This window comes from Quercus suber, unplaced genomic scaffold (genome assembly GCF_002906115.3).
Source record: "Quercus suber isolate HL8 unplaced genomic scaffold, Cork oak 2.0 scaffold_187, whole genome shotgun sequence".
Taxonomy (NCBI): Eukaryota; Viridiplantae; Streptophyta; class Magnoliopsida; order Fagales; family Fagaceae; genus Quercus; species Quercus suber.
Genome location: NW_027069645.1, coordinates 81,479 through 101,674, shown reverse-complemented (window position 1 = coordinate 101,674; position 20,196 = coordinate 81,479).

The following is a 20,196-nucleotide window of genomic DNA, read 5'->3' as shown; positions in this document are numbered from 1 at the left end:
GGTGACATTTGGAACTTCTGTTTAGAGATTTTTAGAAACTGGGACATCAATGTTAGAGGTTGGCAATCTTGCATCATTAACTATGACTTCAAAATTATTTAGATTTTTTCTTTTGAAAAAATTTAATATTGTAGTGGACTTATTCATGATCTACAAATTTAAAAAAAAAAAAAAAAAAGTTTCATTACTTCCATATTTGCACCAACTAAAAAAAAGAGACTTCTCAACCAAAAAAAGAAATTCTAAAACCAAAATAATCATAAACGTATAAGCACAAGTTTATATATATTACTAATATTAGCCACATCACACAAAGTGACAATCGACAAAGACAAAGTTCACAAGTTCATATATATATATATATATATATATATATATAATATTAACCATATTTTTTTTTTTTTTTTTTTTTTTTTTTTGTCAAGTGTAAGGTTTGGCCAAAGATTTCTAATTTTTTACGATTATGTTTGGATTGAAGGTTTAAAGGAAATTTTTTAAACTTCTCTTATATATTTTTATTGGATTTGAATTTTGATAAGTTCATTGTTATATTATATTTTCTTATTATTTTTCATACTTACAAAATTTCAAGATAATTAAAGATTAATAATTATGTTATCAATTAAATGTTTAAATTTCAAGTTTTGGTGGTCTTAAATGATGCTATTTATAGTAATTGTCATCTCCATGTAGAGAACAAGGAGTCCAAATCTTCTGTCTCATCAATTATGCTCAACTTCATGCTCCACCAATAAAACTTGGACAACTAGCCTGTCTCATTAAATGAAATAACTCTGATTTTTATAAGAGAGGCTAGTTGTCTCATTTAATGAAAAAGGTTAGTTGTCCAAATTTTATTGGTGGAGCATAAAGTGGAGTACAATTGATGAGACAGAGGATTTGGACTCGAGAACAAGCCCACAAAAATGAGTCCAAATCTTCTGTCCTACTTTTCTTGCCCCACTCTATACTCCACTAATAAATACTTGTCACGTGTTCACCTAATTAATTAAATACTACTATTAATTAATAACTGTAGTATTAATAAGTCAATAATGATAGTATTTAATTAATTAGTTGAACACGTGGCAAGTATTTATTGGTGGAGTATAGAGTGAAACAGGAAAAGTGAGACAGAAGATTTGGATTCCACAAAAATCAACTCTAACCGTCTCTCCAAAATGCAAAAAAGTAATTTGAGTTACTATAGTTCCTCTTTTGACCAAGTGAGCACTGTTCACTATCCACAACATTTTCTCTTCTTAAAAAATTCCACGGCTAAATAAGAGCATCTCCAATAAGCTTCCTAAAGCCATTTTTAGAGAGCAAATACACAAAAAACACCCTCCAGCAACCTCTCTAACTCTATTTTTTATTTTATTTTAAAGAGTTGGTATAGTAGCTCTATTGAAGAAGTGAGCACTATAACAACTCCAAATATTTTTTTTCTCATAAAAAAATCCCTCTATTGATTAACAGATGAATTTCTCCTCTCTCTCTCTCTTTCTCTCTCTCTAAGTGTGTGTGTGTGAGAGAGAGAGAACTAGAGATAATTGTACTAGGTTAGACGAAGAGGAGGTAGGAAAAAAACAAATAGGGAAGTGAAACATATGGATGAAAAAAAATTAAAGAGAAGGGAAAATAAAATAAATAATTAGAAAAATAAAGTTTTGGGCTTTGCTAAAATCATTCCAAATCACAAAAATTTGATAAATTTCAAGATTGAGATAGGTTTGATAAATTTAAAATTATATAGAAATTTTAAAAGGTTTGTAAAGACTAATGTAAATTTGATAAATTTCAAAGTATAATAAACACTAACATAAAAAAAAATGCAAACATAAAAATTTAAATTAGACGATCCCCAACTCGTTCTATCATTGCCATAAGTGTGCCATGATATATATATATATATATATATTTATATATATTTTAAAAAATACCCTCGGAAATTTTAAAAATGTTAGAAATCATCAGAAGTAGAACATGGCTATAAGAGAATAACCTTTGAATCCCCAAGAAGAACTCTAGAATCCACTGGAAAAGAGAAAGAAAAAAAGGTTTATTAAAATTTTAATTAATTAAATCTGAATGTACAATAGAGTTCAACCATAAATACAAGGACAAAATTACATTTGGACCAATAGGGGCTATGCCCCTTGGCCCCTACTTTTTATTATTATTATTATTATTATTATTATTATATAAACATATATATTTGTAAAATTTTATATTATATAGTTATTATTTGAAGTTAAATTTCAAAAATTACAGTTAATTTCATCTCAAAAATTAAATTGACCAAAAGTTGGAAAATAAAAATAAAAATAGTCAACTAGCCCATACCTAGCTATAACCCTCCTTTAAAAAGGAAGAAAATTTTAGTTGATTAATATGCCAACTCAAGTGGTGCTACCATATTGAAGGCATTACCGATAACAGTTATCAAATTTTTTATTTTTAGCACATAGTAATACTTATTAGAACACACACGGAAATAATAATAGCATTTTAAAATGAATTTATAATACATTACATAACAATTATCAACTTAATGCAATATATCTAGATCTTTAATGCTACCCAATGAAATCAACTAGGTCCAAGTCTCTCTCACACACACTCTCTCTCTATATATATAAATAAATATTTGGATTAAACTTATTAATAATTATGCATTCTTAATTATAAAATTATTAAACTTTATGGTTGGATAACATATTATTTCTTTTATATTTTCCAAGTTAATTTACTACTTTTATCAACAATAATATTAGTAAAAAAGAAAAAAGAAATCAGAGGGCCATTTGTTTGTTGGTATTTTCGGTGAGTCAAACATAAAATTGAATAGTTTTGATAAAGTCTAATAGGAAACACTATTTATCTTGTACATTTTATCAATATTATATTTTTCTCTCACTTCCTTGTCATCAATTATTCTCTCCTTTTTTTTAAATTTTATTATTATTTTTTTGTTCTCAAGGATTTTTCTTTAATCTTTATTTTTTGCCTTTGGAATTAAATGCATGAAAACATAAGAATTACTTTGCCCAAGGATAATATAATATTCTTGTACTAATTAATATCGATGTACCATTTTAGAATATAAGAATTACTTCACTCACTTATGTGTTCTACTTTATACTATGTCAATTGTAGTATGTTACTTGTTTAACGAGGAGCAGAATATGATTAGGCTTGCCTCAACAAGATATTTTCAATCAAGAAACTCAATTGAATCAATCCATCCAGGAGAGAGAAAGCAAGCAACTTATTTGAATCAATCCACTACATTTTCTCCATTCTGAGCCTTCCACCATCTTTACCAAAGGCTCGTTTCTTCAAGGTGCTTTTCCTCAACCGACAATCCTGTAAAGCCAATCCTTCCTCTCCTGTTTTAACTTAGCATGAACCTAGTTCCACCCTTCTCCTCATTTTTCACTACTACTGTGTCCACCCTCGCTTCTCAAACCCCACTAGGCCGGCCCATTACTAAAACTTCTCTTCTCCATACTTGTTTCTTCCATCCCCACTTAACTTAATAGTTTACTTTCGAGTCTCGACAATGCATTTACAAGTAGTGTTTGTGCAATTGATTGTTCTTGTTTGAGTCGGTGGCAATGGGAAAGCTGTAATGTCTAAGGAGGTAATGGCCATTGATGACAAAAACCATTCACTCACTTTCAAGGTTGAAAGGGAGAAAATACACGCTAGGATGCCTTTCGTGGTTGAACGGGCCGTATATTGTCCACAGAGTCAGGATGGGCGAGCCCTCATTTGCACGGGCCTCAGTGGACGGATCTCGTGGACAGACCGATACGGACGGAGCGAAGGAAGGTGGGCTGGTTAGCCATGGGCCTGTTGGACCTTAGTGGGGATATTTTGGCCCACTCTCATAAGGCCTAAACAGAATCCTTGCGCTAGTTGGAATCCGGAAATCTTATATATTTGGTAAAGATCTTCCCTATAAGGAGGAGATCTGTCCATCACGTTTAGGATTCTACAAGAAGAGTCCTATAAGGAAAAGACTTCCGCACCAAGAAAGAGATGTCAACCCTCTACTACTATAAAAGCCCCAATACCCTCACAAACCAAGGTACCATTATTCTACCCTCTCTAGCACTCTAGAGTTGTGAAACACTTTCTGACTTGACCTTCGGAGGGTATTTGGCCGGCACCACACCGCGCCCTTTGATAGGTTTTCTCCTTTGCTTTGTGCAGGTTAACATATAAGCGAAAAGGGCATTGTGCGACTCATTGGTGAACTTCTCAGCTTCATCAGTTGGCGCCGTCTGTGGGAACTCATAAGAAGAAAGCAGTCAGACGTTGCTTCATCCCTGAGACAGCAGAGTTGCATGGTGCTGACTCGCTCCATGGCAACAACCAACGACATCCAAGGAGAGGGACTACCCACGACCGTACTCGAAAGACAGGTTCGGACCCTCACTGCGGCCGTGGAGCGTCTCACCAAACAAAATCATGACCTAGAAGAACAGCTGCGTCAAAGAAACACAGACCCCACAACCAGAAGGACGATCAGGAAGGTACCAGCGCCATGCAAAGAGAACGAGAAGGCCTGAAAGGAGTAACGCCCCAAGTAGGCCAGAACGACAAAACATGAGCCTCCCATCCCTCACGGATGCGACGACCCGCCTATGTTCGCAGAGATGCAGGCGATGAAAGAACAGATGGAAGTCATGATGAACGCCCTAAAAGGACGAGTGTCCAGCGATCTGGACAACCTAGTGAACCGGACTGACTCTCTATTCATCGGACCCGTCAATTCCTTCCCCCTACCACACAAGTTCTGGATGCCACAAATAGAGAGCTATGATGGGGTCAAGGATCCCCTAGACCACCTGGAGACATTCAAGACCTTGATGCATCTACAAGGGTACCGGACGAAATCATGTGTAGGGCCTTCCCAACCACACTGAAGGGTCCTGCGAGGATTTGGTTCAGTCGGCTGACACCGAACTCCATCAGCACTTTCAAAGAATTAAGCGCTCAGTTTACCTCGCATTTCATAGGGGGACACAGGTACAAGAAGTCCACAGCGTGCTTAATGAGTATCAGGTAGAGAGAAGACGAGACGCTAAGATCCTACATAACCCGCTTCAATAAGGAAGCACTCTCAATTGATGAAGCCGATGACAAGATACTAGTGGCAGCTTTCACGAACAGATTGCGGAAGGGCAAGTTTTTGTTCTCACTATACAAAAACGACCCCAAAACCATGTCAGAAGTACTCTACAGGGCCACCAAGTACATGAACGCGGAAGACGCACTACTTGCACAGGAGGAAAGGCCCAGGAAAAGGGAACGCCAGGTGGACGTGCGTTAGGATCAAGGGCAGAAAAGACCAAGGACAGGAGACAAAAGGGACGAAAGGCGCCCTAAGCCCCCGAGCGGGAGGTTCTCAAGTTTCACCCCCCTAAATGCCCCGATTGACCAAGTTTTGATGCAAATTAAAGACGAGGAGACACTAACATTCTCGGGAAAACTAAAGAGCGACCCAAGCAAACGGCCGCGAGACAAATATTGTCGTTTCCACCGAGATCATGGCCACGATACAGCCGATTGCTATGACCTAAAGCAGCAGATTGAAGCCCTCATTAGACAAGGAAAGTTGCAAAAGTTCATCAACAAAAATAAAGCGGATCATAATCGCCAGGAGCTGGCCCCCCGACGGGATAACGAGCGTCCTAGACCCCCCATCGCAGAAATAAGGATGATAGTGGGAGGGACTGCGTCTACCGGTTCTTCCAAAAAAGCTCGAAAAACGTACCTCAGATCGGTCCTGAACGTCCATCTAACAGGCTCGAGGCCTAATACCACATGGGTGGAGAGCCCTATCATTGGGTTCATCGAAGAAGACGCAAGGAGACTCCATCATCCGCATGACGATGCACTGGTCATCAGCATACGTGTGGGGGACTACAACGTCCACTGAGTACTAATCGACAACGGCAGCTCAGCAGACATTCTATACTATCCAGCATTCCAGCAAATGGGGATAGACAGAGCACGATTAATGCCGACGAGTGCCCCACTCGTCGGCTTCGGAGGGACCAAGGTATTCCTAACAGGCTCTATCACACTCCCTGTAACGGTGGGCGATTACCCGCAAGAACTTACTAGGAATGTAATGTTCCTCGTGGTGGATTGCTCCTCCGCTTACAATGGTATTCTCAGACGACCCACACTTAACTCATGGAAAGTAGCAACATCAACATACCACATAATGATCAAGTTCCCAACGGACTATGGGATTGGGGAATTACGAGAAAATCAGGCAACCGCTCGAGAATGCTACATTGCCATGCTGGAAATGGAAGATCATCATCAGGCAATGTGCATAGAAGAGCAGCGGACGGTCGCAGAACCGGTGGAAGAGTTGGAGGAGATAACGCTCAACGAATCCAAACCATAACGGACGACCAGAATAGGAACATTGGCCTGCCAGCCTGTACGCCAGGCCTTCATAACATTCCTCAGGAGGAACCAAGACGTTTTTGCATGGAACCACGAAGACATGCCCGGGATCGATCCCTCTTTCATAGTACACAAGCTGAACGTGAACTCTTCAACCCCACCAGTTCGGCAGAAAAAGCGAGTGTTCACTCCCGAACGGGACAGAGCAATAGTGCAAGAGGTCGGAAAACTACTCGCGGCGGGTTTCATTAGGGAAGTATATTACCCGGAGTGGTTGGCGAACGTGGTCATGGTCAAGAAGGCTAGTGGAAAGTGGCGAATGTGCGTCGACTTCACGGACCTTAACAAAGCATGCCCAAAGGATAGCTACCCCCTCCTGCGGATAAATGCACTGGTCGACTCCACGGCCAGACACTAGCTCCTAAGTTTTATGGATGCCTTCTCAAGTTATAACCAGATCAAGATGAAGGAATCTGATCAGGAGAAAACGTCCTTCGTCACCAGCCAAGGCCTCTTTTGCTATAAGGTGATGCCATTCGGACTCAAGAATGCTGGGGCGACGTACTAAAGGCTAATGGACAAAATGTTCACGCACCAGATAGGGAGGAACGTACAGGTCTACGTCGATGACATGCTAGTCAAGAGCCCATTCGAAAAAGATCACCTGAACGACCTCCAGGAGACGTTCGATACCTTACGGTCATACAACATGAAACTGAATCCGGGCAAGTGCGTATTCGAAGTAACAGCAGGAAAATTCTTGGGTTTTATGGTGTCCCAAAGAGGAATAGAGGTCAATCCAGAGAAAATACGGGCCATCATGGAGCTTGCACCGCCGAGGACAGCAAAGGACGTACAGAGCCTGAAAGGCAAAGTTGCCGCTTTAAATAGGTTCGTCTCAAAAGCAACGGATAGGTGTCTACCGCTCTTCCGCGTCCTAAAGAAATCATTCGAATGGACGGAGGAGTGCCAAAAGGCATTTGAAGATCTGAAGAAATACCTTGCCTCGCCACCCTTGCTCAGCCCCTCTAAACCAGGAGAAGACCTCTACTTATACCTAGCAGCTTCGCAGGTGGCAGTAAGCGCGGCCCTAGTAAGAGAAGAGGAAGGGACTCAGCGACTTGTCTATTTCATAAGCAGGGGATTCCGGGGGGCTGAAGAAAGGTACCCCCACATGAAAAAACTCGCCTTCGTAATGATAACCGCAGCCCGAAAACTGAAACCATACTTCCAAGCCCACAGCATCATCGTCCTGACAAATCAGCCCTTAAAAAGGGCAATGAGTAGCCCCGAAGCAGCCAGACGAATGGCCCTATAGGCGATAGAGCTTAGCGAGTTTGACATCCATTACTGACCGCGAACCGCATTAAAGGGCCAAGTAGTGGCTGACTTCATCGCAAAATACACGCAAACGGAGCAGCAGGAGCCACAAGCCCTCAGACCATGGAACATCCACACGGATAGATCATCAAACAGGCAAGCCAGAGGCGCCAGGGTAGTAATTCAAACCCCTGACAGGAATAAAATCGAGTGCATGATCTGATTGGACTTCCCGACGACCAATAATGAGGCCGAATATGAGGCATTATTGGCAGGATTAGACCTGGCGAAGGCAGCAGGCGCCGAGGCCATGGTTGTACATTACGATTCGCAGGTAATAATCAGTCAGATTAGTGGCGCCTATGAGTGCGGGGGGGAAAAGATGAAGAAATACTTAGAAAAAGTCAGGAGAAGGATCAACCCCCTCCAGGTCACATTCGTCCAAATCCCAAGGGAGGAGAACGAATGTGCTGACCGGCTCGCGAAAGCCGCCTCCGCAAAGGTCATGACGGCCCCCGACAAGGTGCTATCGTTCATCCAGGATTCCTCAATCATTGACAGTAGGGCAGAAGTGCAGGAAGTAAACCCAGAATACGATTGGACTACGCCACTAACAGCCTACCTGAAGGAGGGCATGCTCCCAGACAACAAAGACGCAGCCAGAAAATTGAAAGTCCGGGCTTCGCGGTTCATAATAATCAATGATGTCTTATACAAAAGGGGATTCTCACGACCATACCTAAGGTGTTTGGACCACAAGGAAGCGAACTATGTAATGAGGGAGGTCCATGAAGGTATCTGCGGAAACCATTTAGGGGCGCAGTCTTTAGTACACAAACTGATCCGGGCAGGATACTATTGGCATACAATGCAGAAGGACGCTCAAGCTTACGTCAAGACTTGCGACAAATGTCAAAGGTTTGGTAACCTAATTAGGCAACCAACCGAAGAACTGACACCCATGACGGCCCCTTGGCCGTTCGCCCAATGGGGGCTAGACATCATGGGCCCTTTCTCGATGGCCGCACGACAGCTGAAATTCTTGGTGGTAAGGATCGACTACTTCACTAAGTGGGTCGAGGCGGAAGCTCTGGCAACTATCACGGAGAAAAACATCAGAAGTTTCGTATGGAGAAATATCATATGCAGATTCGGGATACCAAGGGTCCTCATCTCCGATAATGGGAAACAGTTTGACAACAAGGCATTCCAAGATTTCTGCTCGGAGTTAGGCATCAGAAATCACTACTCATCACCCGCACATCCGCAGGCGAATGGGCAAGTTGAAGTCACGAACCGGTCCCTGCTCAAAATCATCAAGACCCGGCTCGAGGGGGAAAAAGGTATTTGGCCCGATGAGTTACCAAGTATCTTGTGGGCATATCGCATAATGGCAAGAACACCCACGGGAGAAACACCATTCAGGCTGGCATACGGGAGCGAGACTGTCATTCTAGCAGAGATAGGTCTTACAACTTATCGAGTGGAGAGCTACAATGAAGACAAGAACGACGGGGCTTTGCGGCTACAGCTAGACCTAGTCGACGAAGTCCGGGCTACAATTGAACAAAGGATGGCCCGATACCAAAACCTCATGGCAAAATACTACTACTCCAAAGTCAGACGCAGAGACTTCCAGATCGGGGACCTTGTGCTACGGAAGGTAATGGGAGCAGCTAAAGATCCTTCACAAGTAAAACTTGGCCCAAACTGGGAAGGACCTTACAAGATCTCATCTTGGCAGAGAAAAGGGACCTACCACCTCGAAACCATGGACGGGCAGAAACTGCAACACCCGTGGAACACAGAGCACCTACGGAGATACTACCAATAAAGACGACATGAAGGGGCATTAACCCCCTCCTCCCCAAGCATTCCAGCTTATTTCTAAAGTTTTCAGTAGTTTTTGCTTTGAACAACTATTTTTATCTATTTTTTTTTTTTTTTTACTTTGAACAAATCTCTCTACCGGTGCCTTTTTAAGCCCAAAGGGGCAAGCACCTTTTTCCTATAAAGACTTCTTTCAGACTCTACTAAATTTTTCCTGCTTAATCTAGTTAATTCAATATCATACGGTTAAAAAGACTGTCCACAAGATGGATAGATCATCCCGAGAGGATGAAAACCTAAGTCTAGATAATGGATGGACCTGTAATGTTGTCCACAAGATGGATGGATCATCAAAAGAGCATGCAAACATTAAAGTCCAGATGATGGACGGACCAATAAGGCTGTCCACAAGATGGACGGATCATCCCAAGAGGATGAAAACCTAAGTCCAGATAATGGACGGACCGATAAGGCTGTCCACAAGATGGACGGATCATCCCAAGAGGATGAAAACCAAGTCCAGATAATGGACGGACCAATAAGATTGTCCACAAGATAGACGGATCATCCCAAGAGGATGCAAAACGTTAAAGTCCAGATGATGGACGGACCAGTAAGGTTGTCCACAAGATGGACGGATCATCCCAAGAGGATGAAAACATTAAAGTCCAGATAATGGATGGACGAGTAAGACTGTCCACAATATGGACGGATCATCCCAAAAGGATGAAAACCTTAGTAGTCCAGATGATGGACGAACTAGCAAGACTGTCCACAATATGGACGGATCACCCCAAGAGGATGAAAATCTTAATAGTCCAGATGATGGACGGACTAGTAAGACTATCCACATGATGGACGGATCATACTAAGGATGAAAACCTTAAGTCCAGATAGTGGACGGATAAGTAATAGTGTCCACATAATGCACGGATCACCCAAAAAGGCTGGTAGATAAGTCCGGATAGTGGACGGATAAGTAACAGCGTCCACAAGTGGACGGATCAACCTAAATGGATGGTAACTACTAAGTCCACATAATGGACGGACCCAGGATAACGTCCACAAATAGGACGGATCATCCAAAGGGGATGGAATAAGCAAAGTCTACCCAATGGACGGGTTCAATAAGCTAAGCTTACCTAATAAACGGACCATTCAAAAGCAAATGGTATTTCCATAAAGTCACACAAATCATCCTAAGAGATAACGACCTTTGGTTAAGCGATTAATGAACGGAGGAACCATATAAGCGGAACGGAGTTCATTTTAACATGAAAGTACGCTTTAAAAATAAAAAACATGCATTCCACAAAGATAAAACAAAAGGTCAACAGACCTTGCAGAAAATAAACATACTGAACGGTTAATGTATATACAAACCCAACAAACATGACGGGTGTTAAAAATTGTTCCACACTTAAAAAAAAAAAAAAAAAAAAAAAAAGGAATCAAACAAGACTAAGTTATTACAAGTTAAGCTCCATCTCCCTCTTCAGCTGGATGGTCCTCAACGTCTTTGCCTGGCTGTTCGTAGCAGTTTGATCCATAGGAGCTTCGCGGACAGAGACGTTCTCGTCGAAGAGAGCATCAGTATCCTCCGACTAAACGGGCTGGGCGGTTGACGGCTCAGGGGTAGTGACGGCGACGGTGGATAAATCTATCTCTGGGTACAACGCCCTCACCTGACGGAGAGCATCATCGAACCCATCGTTAAAGACAAGACTCAGCTCTGTAATAAGGGCGTCAGAGTCGTGGTACTCGCGTACGGCATCCTCCTTGGCCTGACGGACTTCATTGTCTTTTTCCACCAAGTCTCTCTTTAGACGGTCTATCAGCTGGATGGCCTCGTCCCGGGCCGTCTCGGCCATCTTTAGCTTTTTCTCCTGGACGGCCTTCCAGGCGATGAGATCAAGCAGCTCCTCCTCCATCACTTTGGCTTTCCCACGAATCCGGCTAATGGTTGTCTCGTGGTTGAGACACCGTCCCATCAAGCCTTTCATCATAATCATAGCCTGAGAGACAACGAAGATGCATAAGTAAAATATTAAGAGAACGATGAACGGATGGAACAAGGACGACGGAGTAGTTACCTGAGCAATGTTGAAGAGGCCCGTCTCCCCCATCACCTCCGTCGAGTGATTCCCAAGATCCTCGTAGTCGTCGGTGGTAATGATCGATGACAACCTCTCCAAGGCATACTTGGAATCCTCACGGAGCAAGACGGGTGGCTTCTTTTGCTCATCAGACGGACCCATCATCAGCCCCTTGCCCACACCGTGCTTTGTCGGAGTGACTGACTTACTCCCCTCAGCCATCAAGCCGACGATCGGCGCTCTAGGGGGACCTTGGGCTACTTTGGTGGACGGTCACCCTTCACGGGCAACTTCCTCTTTAAATTTTGCTTGCTGGAGCCCGTCCCCATGGGGTCCGTTCCAATCTGTTTGTTCTTCGCGGCCTGGAGTCTTATGGCTGCTCGCCTCTTTGCATCCTCCATCTCTGAAAAAGGTTGACGGACTAAGAAATAATAATGGTAAAAGAAAAAAAAAGAAGTCATAAGGGTCGACGGACTCACGTAGACAGGTCTGCTTCTCGTACTTTAAAGCTGCCGGGGTTGGCTCAGGACCGTCACAATACTAGTAGATTGTGTTGAGGTTGACGAGCTTGGCCCACATCCGTTCCTCGGGCTTTGTCTTTGAAAAAATTCTCTCAAGGAAACTGAATTCCTCAAGTGTAATTTGGGGACGCCGTCGAACTGTATCAAAGAGGACAGACGTTAGAAACATTATAAGAATTATTAAGCTGCACGGAGTCATTTATGACGGGCCATACCAGATGGGTTTAAAATGCCCCAAACTGTGTCGACGGGCATGAAGTCCGTCTCCCCTGGATAACACATCCAATCATCTCCTTCTATGAAAAAGTAACGACTCTTCCAGTCTCTATTTGAGTCCGGGGTTTCATAAATTACTTTCAGGACGGGGCTCCTAGGAACGAAGCTATACATGCCCCTCGATTTGTCTATCTCGTTCGGACGGTAGCAATGGAGGAATTCTTTTATTGTAAGCCTTCTCCGACCGTCCAACATGGCTCCGTACAGAACCTCCATCGCAATGAAAACTCTCTAGGCGTTAGGGGACACCTGGTTGACGGATATACCTAAGTAGTTTAAGAGTTCGCGGTGTAACGAACTCAACGGAAATCTTAGGCCAGCTTTAAGCACCTGTTCGTACACGCCTACTCCGTCAACTCCTTCGTAATAACATTTTTCTGACTTATAGGGTAGACGGAGTGGGATGTGGTCTGGGATTTGGTAGTTGACCCTAAGTGTGTTAAAATGGCCCTCCTTGATAGTGGATGTAAAGGCGTGTACCGTCCACTCTGGGGGCAAGATGAACTCCCTAAGTCCATCAACTCCCACGACGGACCTAACTACTTGCTCTTCGTCATTAGCTGATCCTTCTTGGATTTCGATCATCTCCAGGCCCTCATGTGTTGAGGACGAGGAGGATGATGACGGATTACTCTCACTCGGGACATCGTGGTCTTTGGGACCTGACGGGTATACCCCTTCGTAATTCGCCCCGTCACGAACGACCAACTGATTACTCGACGCACTAGACATGGCCTACAGGTAATGACAGAACCTAAGACTCTGACGGGTTTGGAAAGAACGACGGGCACATGAAGTAAAGAAATAAATAAGAGCTAAAGAAAATTAAAAGATGACGGATATGAAATAACTCACCAGAAGATTGAAGCAAGATGTGGCAGGTGACGGGTATGTGAGTGAACGGACTGTTCTCTGACAGGTGTGACGGACTCGCTCTAACAATTTCTTCTAGCAACAAGTGGGGAAATGAGGGGCGGGGGATTGGTATTTATAAGGGAGGTGCACGGAAGACGAAGCGACGCCTCGTTCCAAAACAATGGCCATTGACAGGATGACACTTGGCACAGCTCATTAATGCATTAGCTCCTGATCCAGCATTGTATGGATGAAAGTTCATGGACATAGGTGTCATGGAGACATGACCGAGTTTTAGATCTGTCACCCCATGGGTCCGTTCTCTTATGCGTGACGGACCCATCGGGTGAGGGGGCAACTGAAAGGGAGAAAATACACGCTAGGATGCCTTTCGTGGTTGAACGGGCCGTATATTGTCCACAGACGACAGGATGGGCGAGCCTGTCATTTGCACGGGCCTCCAGTGGACAGATCTTGTGTGGACAGACCAGATACGGACGGAGCAAAGGAAGGTAGGCTGGTTAGCCATGGGCCTGTTGGACCCCTTAGTGGGGATATTTTGGCCCACTCTCATAAGGGCCTAAACAGAGTCCTTGCGCTAGTTGGACTCCGGAAATCTTATATATTTGGTAAAGATCTTCCCTATAAGGAGGAGATCTGTCCATCACGTTTAGGATTCTACAAGAAGAGTCCTATAAGGAAAAGACTTCCGCACCAAGAAAGAGATGTCAACCTTCTACTACTATAAAAGCCCCAATACCCTCACAAACCAAGGTACGCATTATTCTACCCTCTCTAGCACTCTAGAATTGTGAAAACACTTTCTGACTTGACCTTCGGAGGGTATTTGGCCGGCACCACACCGGCGCCCTTTGATAGGTTTTCTCCTTTGCTTTGTGCAGGTTAACATATAAGCGAAAAGGGCATTGTGCGACTCATTGGTGAACTTCTCAGCTTCATCAAAGGTGATTGGAGGAATACTCCTGGAGTTGTACAAGAGTTTCAAATTCGTTGTTCAAGCCACTCCAAAGGGTGAGGGGAGCTTGGTCCGCTAGACTTTGGAATATGAGAAACTGAATGTCGATGAAACTGAATCAAACACAATGCTTGAATTTGCGATTGGTCTTACAAAAGATATGGACGCTCATCTCACCCACGAATAGCTTGGAAGAAAGATTATAGCTTGCGTTTTTTTTTCTTTTTTTTTTCTTTTTTGTGGAGAAATTAGCACAATGTGTTTGTGTAAAATAAAACTTTTGAGAGCTTTAAAGACTAGACCTTCCTCATATATGGGTAAAATAAGCACAATATGTACTCATCTATGGGTACCACTAGAGCTTCCTCAATTGCCTCCTGCAGCGCATATTATCTATGTTGGATACATGAAATTAAAAATGCTTCCTACTATATCTATTACTAGATTTTTTTTTTTTTTTGATACCATATAAAGAAAAAGTCCAAGTTAGCTAACAACATGATCCATACTAGGCCAACAGTAGTGAGTTGGCATTTTTGATGTTGTTAAACCATGAGAAACGTAATTGAAAACACGAAGTCAAATTATAATGTTCATATGTTGTGCTCTAGGATGATTTATTGTGATAAATCAGTTCTTGAATGTTTAGCTCTGATTGCTATATTAAGGGTCCATTTGGAAACAACTTTTTTAAATTTTTACTGAAAACTTATTGCTGAAAGTATAATGAAAAAAAAAAAAAAAACTAAAAGTGCTGAAAGTACTATAAAATAAAATTTATGTGTAATTTTAACCCTATTTTAATGCTTGAATATACAAAATGACTTCTAAACATATAAAACAAATATTTAACAACAACAACAACAACAACAATAACTAATTTTTTTTGCCTTAGCTATAATTTACTATCAATTTTGTTATATAATAATTAAGATACATATTTCTTTAAAGCTATCAATTAGAGTTACCAAAAAAAATACCATAATGTTAATGGTAATTGTATATAACAAATAATCAACTAGATTTTGACAAAAATTTACCAAAATATGAATGGTAATTATAACATTAGTAACAAAATTAGAAGTCCTACAATGGACGAATCCCACGTATCGATACTGTGATATTGTTCCGAACCAATTTCATCTTAGGCTAATCTAAAGAAGAGATCAGAAATGATGAATGAAGATAATTAAATTTTTTCTGTGGATTTTTTGGTGTTCAACCTTCTTGAAAATCAGGGAGGTGGTAACTCTCCCCCTTATATGTATTATGCTAAATGGAGATGAGCATTATGCTAAATGTCTGAAGTAATAGAGAAACTACACGAACTTCATGCATTTTGAACATAAGAAATGAGACAACTTCCTGCAAAAACTTAAAGTTTTCTTTTCCAAACGTTTAAGAAAATCAGGATAGAGCCCTTGGACAAGTACAACTAAATTGGTGAAATTTTCGTTGATTTTGATCGAATCATGTGCATGGTATCTCAATTCCTAATATTTAAATTTAAAGTTTTAGTTTAGACTTAGGCCACCCTTATTTAGTTAGGAATTTGAATGCTTACTCTTTTTGAAGGTATAGTTCTTGTATGCTTTCTTCTCAAAAATAAAAAAAATAAAAAGCTACTATATATTAATTCCCCCCCCCCCCCTCTTCATCTCCAGTTTATGATCTCTTTCTTCGTTCCACTTCCATCTTCTTCTTCTTTCTAAATTTCATTTAGTCCTACAGTAACAGTCACTCTCTATATGTCCTTCAAACTTCAAAACATCAACGCTGCTCAGCCAGTCAGTGCAGTTTATGCTTTGTGCAGAATGTAGATCCGTTTGGGCTGATTTTGGACGGAGGGGATCAAGTTTTATTTTCCTTTGATCCAGTTATACAAGTCAGGGGGTCAGGGCTTTTTTGGGCCCAAGTGTGATTCAGTTTCTATGTTTGTTACACACAATTTGTTATATACAAATTCGTATGTAAAATTATTTTAAACTGAACAATTTATTTTGCTACTAAATCCAACCACAGTATGTTGTAAGTAGATTTTGACATCTAAAGTAATATATAACAGATTCTCCAAAAAAAAAAAATTTGTAATCTATATATATATATATAAAACCAAAGCTTTTGAAGCTTCTACAATTTTCTAAGTCAGCATAATATAAAAAATAATAATAATAAAATTTTTCTAAACCCAAACCTGGTGCCTTTTTCCACGTCAGCATGATATAAAAATAATAATAATAGTAAAACTTTTCTAAACCCTAACCCCGGTGTTCGTTCTCAAAAAAAAAAAAACCCTAAACCGGTGCCCTGCTTCTTTATATTGTTATGGGCGAGTTGAGTCATAAATGAGTTGGGTCATAAATGAGTTAGATGTATAATTATCCATTTATCCATTTATGACCCATTTATATATAAATTAATTACCTATTACCCGCCCAACCCATTTAATTAGTAACCCATCGATTTAACCCATTTAATTTTTTAATATTGCATTAGCACATGTGTTGAAACACTTTTCTAACTCATTTAAACTTTGTTTTCAAAAAAAAAAAAAAAACTCATTTAAACTTTCCTTTCTATCCTAACTTTCTTGGAATCCAAACAAAGTGTAAATTTTTAATTAAAAGAACAAAACACGAAGACGTGTGAGCTCGCCTGAAACAAAAAGAAAAGGAATTTCGCCGAAAACACCGAATCGTCGTCGCCGTCGGAGATCTCCGCGACAGAGCTCGAAACGCTGCATTTCACGACCTTCTTCTTCTTCTTCTTCTCCTTCTCACTCCGATCTTCGAGCTCGACTCTCTTCGGACCAGTGGCGCACGACTCGGAGCTCGAAAAGCAATCCGAAGAAGAAGCAGAAGAATCGTAATCGGAACCAAACTCATCCTTCGGCGAGCAAGCTAGGCAGTAATACCGCCGGAGACGCTATCACAGATATCCAAATCAGTGACTGGAATCCCGAGGGTTTGGTTCCCTTGAGGGATTTTCAAGCATGGAGGCACAGCTGTGGAGATGGTCGATTGCTTCCGGCGGGTCGATTATGACGACGTTTGGGTGATGGAGAGAGAGTTGCTGCACTTGGTTGTTCCAATCGGAGCCGTAGATTTTGTGGATGATGCAATCGAACGGTCCCTGTTGAGCTAAGGGTTTGGTGGGGTCGATTTTGATGAGATCAATGTCGCGTTGTTTGGCTTGATTGATTAAAGATTTTGGATGAAGCGTTGCCCATCCTTGGGGGAAAGAACGTAGCCTATGCGGTACATTGGAGAAGACATTTTTTTACTTAATTTGTGTTTGGGAGGAGAGAAAGTAAGAGAGGGAAAATTCAATTCATAAGAGTTTATTTAGAGCTCAGTTTCAGTGTTTTTGAGAATGAACGGCAGAAAGTGATTTGAGTTTTGATTTGGATGTCTGTGACAGAAAGTTGTTATTGCGGAGAACAAACGAGATGCTGTTTGGATAAGTAGTAGTAGTGCTTGTTACGAGTATGTTTGGATGATGAGAAAATGTAGGAAATGTCGAAGAGTAGATGGTAAAGTGTGATTGATTTTTGAAGGGTTTAATGGGTTTCTATGGTTTATTTAAACTTAAATTTTAAATGGGTTTAGTGGTTATTAGTGGGTTTATCCATTTAGACCCATCTAATTAAATAACCAAATGGGTTTTATCCATTTAACCCAAATATTTAAATGAGTTGTGTTAAGACTTATCCAAATAAGGCGGGTAATGGGCGAGTTCATGGATATGGATAAATATTGCCACCCCTAATATTGTATTAAATAAAAAACCACTAGAGAGAGAGATATAAAGAATAGAGAGCCTTTGTGAGTTGTGGCTGTGAAACACAGGGATAGAAATCAGATGCAAAGAGCCAAAGAGTGTTGGAGAGATAAATCTGAGGGAGGCGTCTTCATTACTGTTAGATCGATCTCCCTTCATCTTCCGGTTCCACACAGTTGTCGATAAGTTTTATTTTCTTGAAAACTTGAGGATAGATGCTACCTTTTTCAAAGCCCGACCTAGCCTTGATATAATTAAGACCATTCTTTCTCAGTAATTTTCAACTCAGCTTAGTTTCATATTCTAGGGTTTTTAGGTTTATTGTGTTTATGCGATCAAAATTTGGGCAATCCTAATTGATTTATAATCTGGGTTTGCTTTCATTTGATTAAAAAATGGGAAATTTCGTTGTTTTTGTTGGGCAATTTGGGTTTTATATCTATGACTTATTATCTGATTTCTGTTTTCCTCCTTCCTGTTTTGATTTTTTTAGTCAAAGATATATTTACTAATTTCAATTTTTGCATAATTTCCGATTGTTACTAAGGGGTTTTGTGCTTTTTTTTAAGGCTAACTTTATAATCTACTTGATAATTTAATGTGCTTTTGATTTTAATCCTATCAGGGGGTTTCTCTACTTGAAAAAAAGGTCAAAATTAATGAAGATTTGATTGGTTGGTTTATAATATGTTCATTTGTTTTTGTAGATAAGTTTTGGTAATCAAATTTGTTTAGAAATCTGTAACTATAAACAAATTTAATTAGGACTCTATAACCAAAAATATATAACCATACTCGTAATATATTTCATTATTTAGTTATATATATTATGCGTTATACTAAATGGTTGATTTTCATGTTGGTATTTCTCTTCCATTCTCTGTTGAATATTTACTCTGCCCCTCTTCACTCAGTTTTCTCTCCCACAACCCTGTCGGCTCTTGGGTTTCTACCACCGGGTTTGTCATTGGGTTTCTACCCCTATCGAATTTTTATTTTTATTTTTGGTAGCTAATTTGAGTTTGGGATGAGTTCATAGAGAAATTCAAGTTGGGTTTGAGAATATCTACTTATTCATGGCTATATTTTGCTTGAAATCAGAGAAGCACCCAACACCCAAGGCAGAACAATCCCACTTGAATGATATATTGATTATTTAATCTAATAGGCAAATAGTGGGTTATTTTTCATTGTTACCAGGAAAAGGATTAAGAAGGTTACTTATTGATAAAAATAAATAAATGACTAACAGGGTTGTCATAACATTGAAGATATGGCCCTAGGTACTACATTGGAGAATTTAAAATCCATTGCATAATATTTATTTGCAATTGAATGTTCAAGCAATTTGATTACATTTAAAAAAATTGAAAATCATACCTTTTCATTAGGCCTATTAAAGGAGCCATTTTATTTTTCTTAAATGGGTATTTCTATATTGTTTCAGTGTTATTGCTGCAAACTTAAAACCCCTGGTATGGTTGCACATTGTGTTCAGAACAGTATTACTCCGAAAGCATTACCAGTAAAGTTTTTAATTTCTTTTTAAAACTCTCTCCATTGTTTCCTCAAACATTCTGTCTCTGTAGCTCTGCCCTTATTATGAATGCTCCTCTGCAGACTTCATTTAAAATACAAAACAACAAACATTAGGTGTAGAGAGAGAAATCTGAGGGATTTTTCCATTGTCAGCCAGTTTCCCTCCGCTTTCTGGCTTCAAGCCACCATTATACCTCCAGAAACATTACTGGTAAAGTTTTTAATTTTGTTTTAAAAAGTTGCTGGTAAAAATATGATTTAGGTTTTGGGATTTCAATTTAGGGTTTAGATTTGCGTTTCTTTTGGTAGATTAGCCTGGGAGCATTAGTTTGTATGATAAATCTTCAATAGCTTAAGATCTTCAAAAACTGAAAATCTTTTTTATTATATTAGTTGGTTTCTCAATTCTAAGAAAATGTTTTTTTCCCTTTGGTTTCTCAACTCCCTTGAAAGTGTTCAAAGAAATGCTTGAACAGAACTTTTCATCACCATATTTGATTGGATTGGTGTTGATTGCTTACTTTCTAATTTTTTGGGGTGCATATACTTTAAATTTGTAGAATTTTAG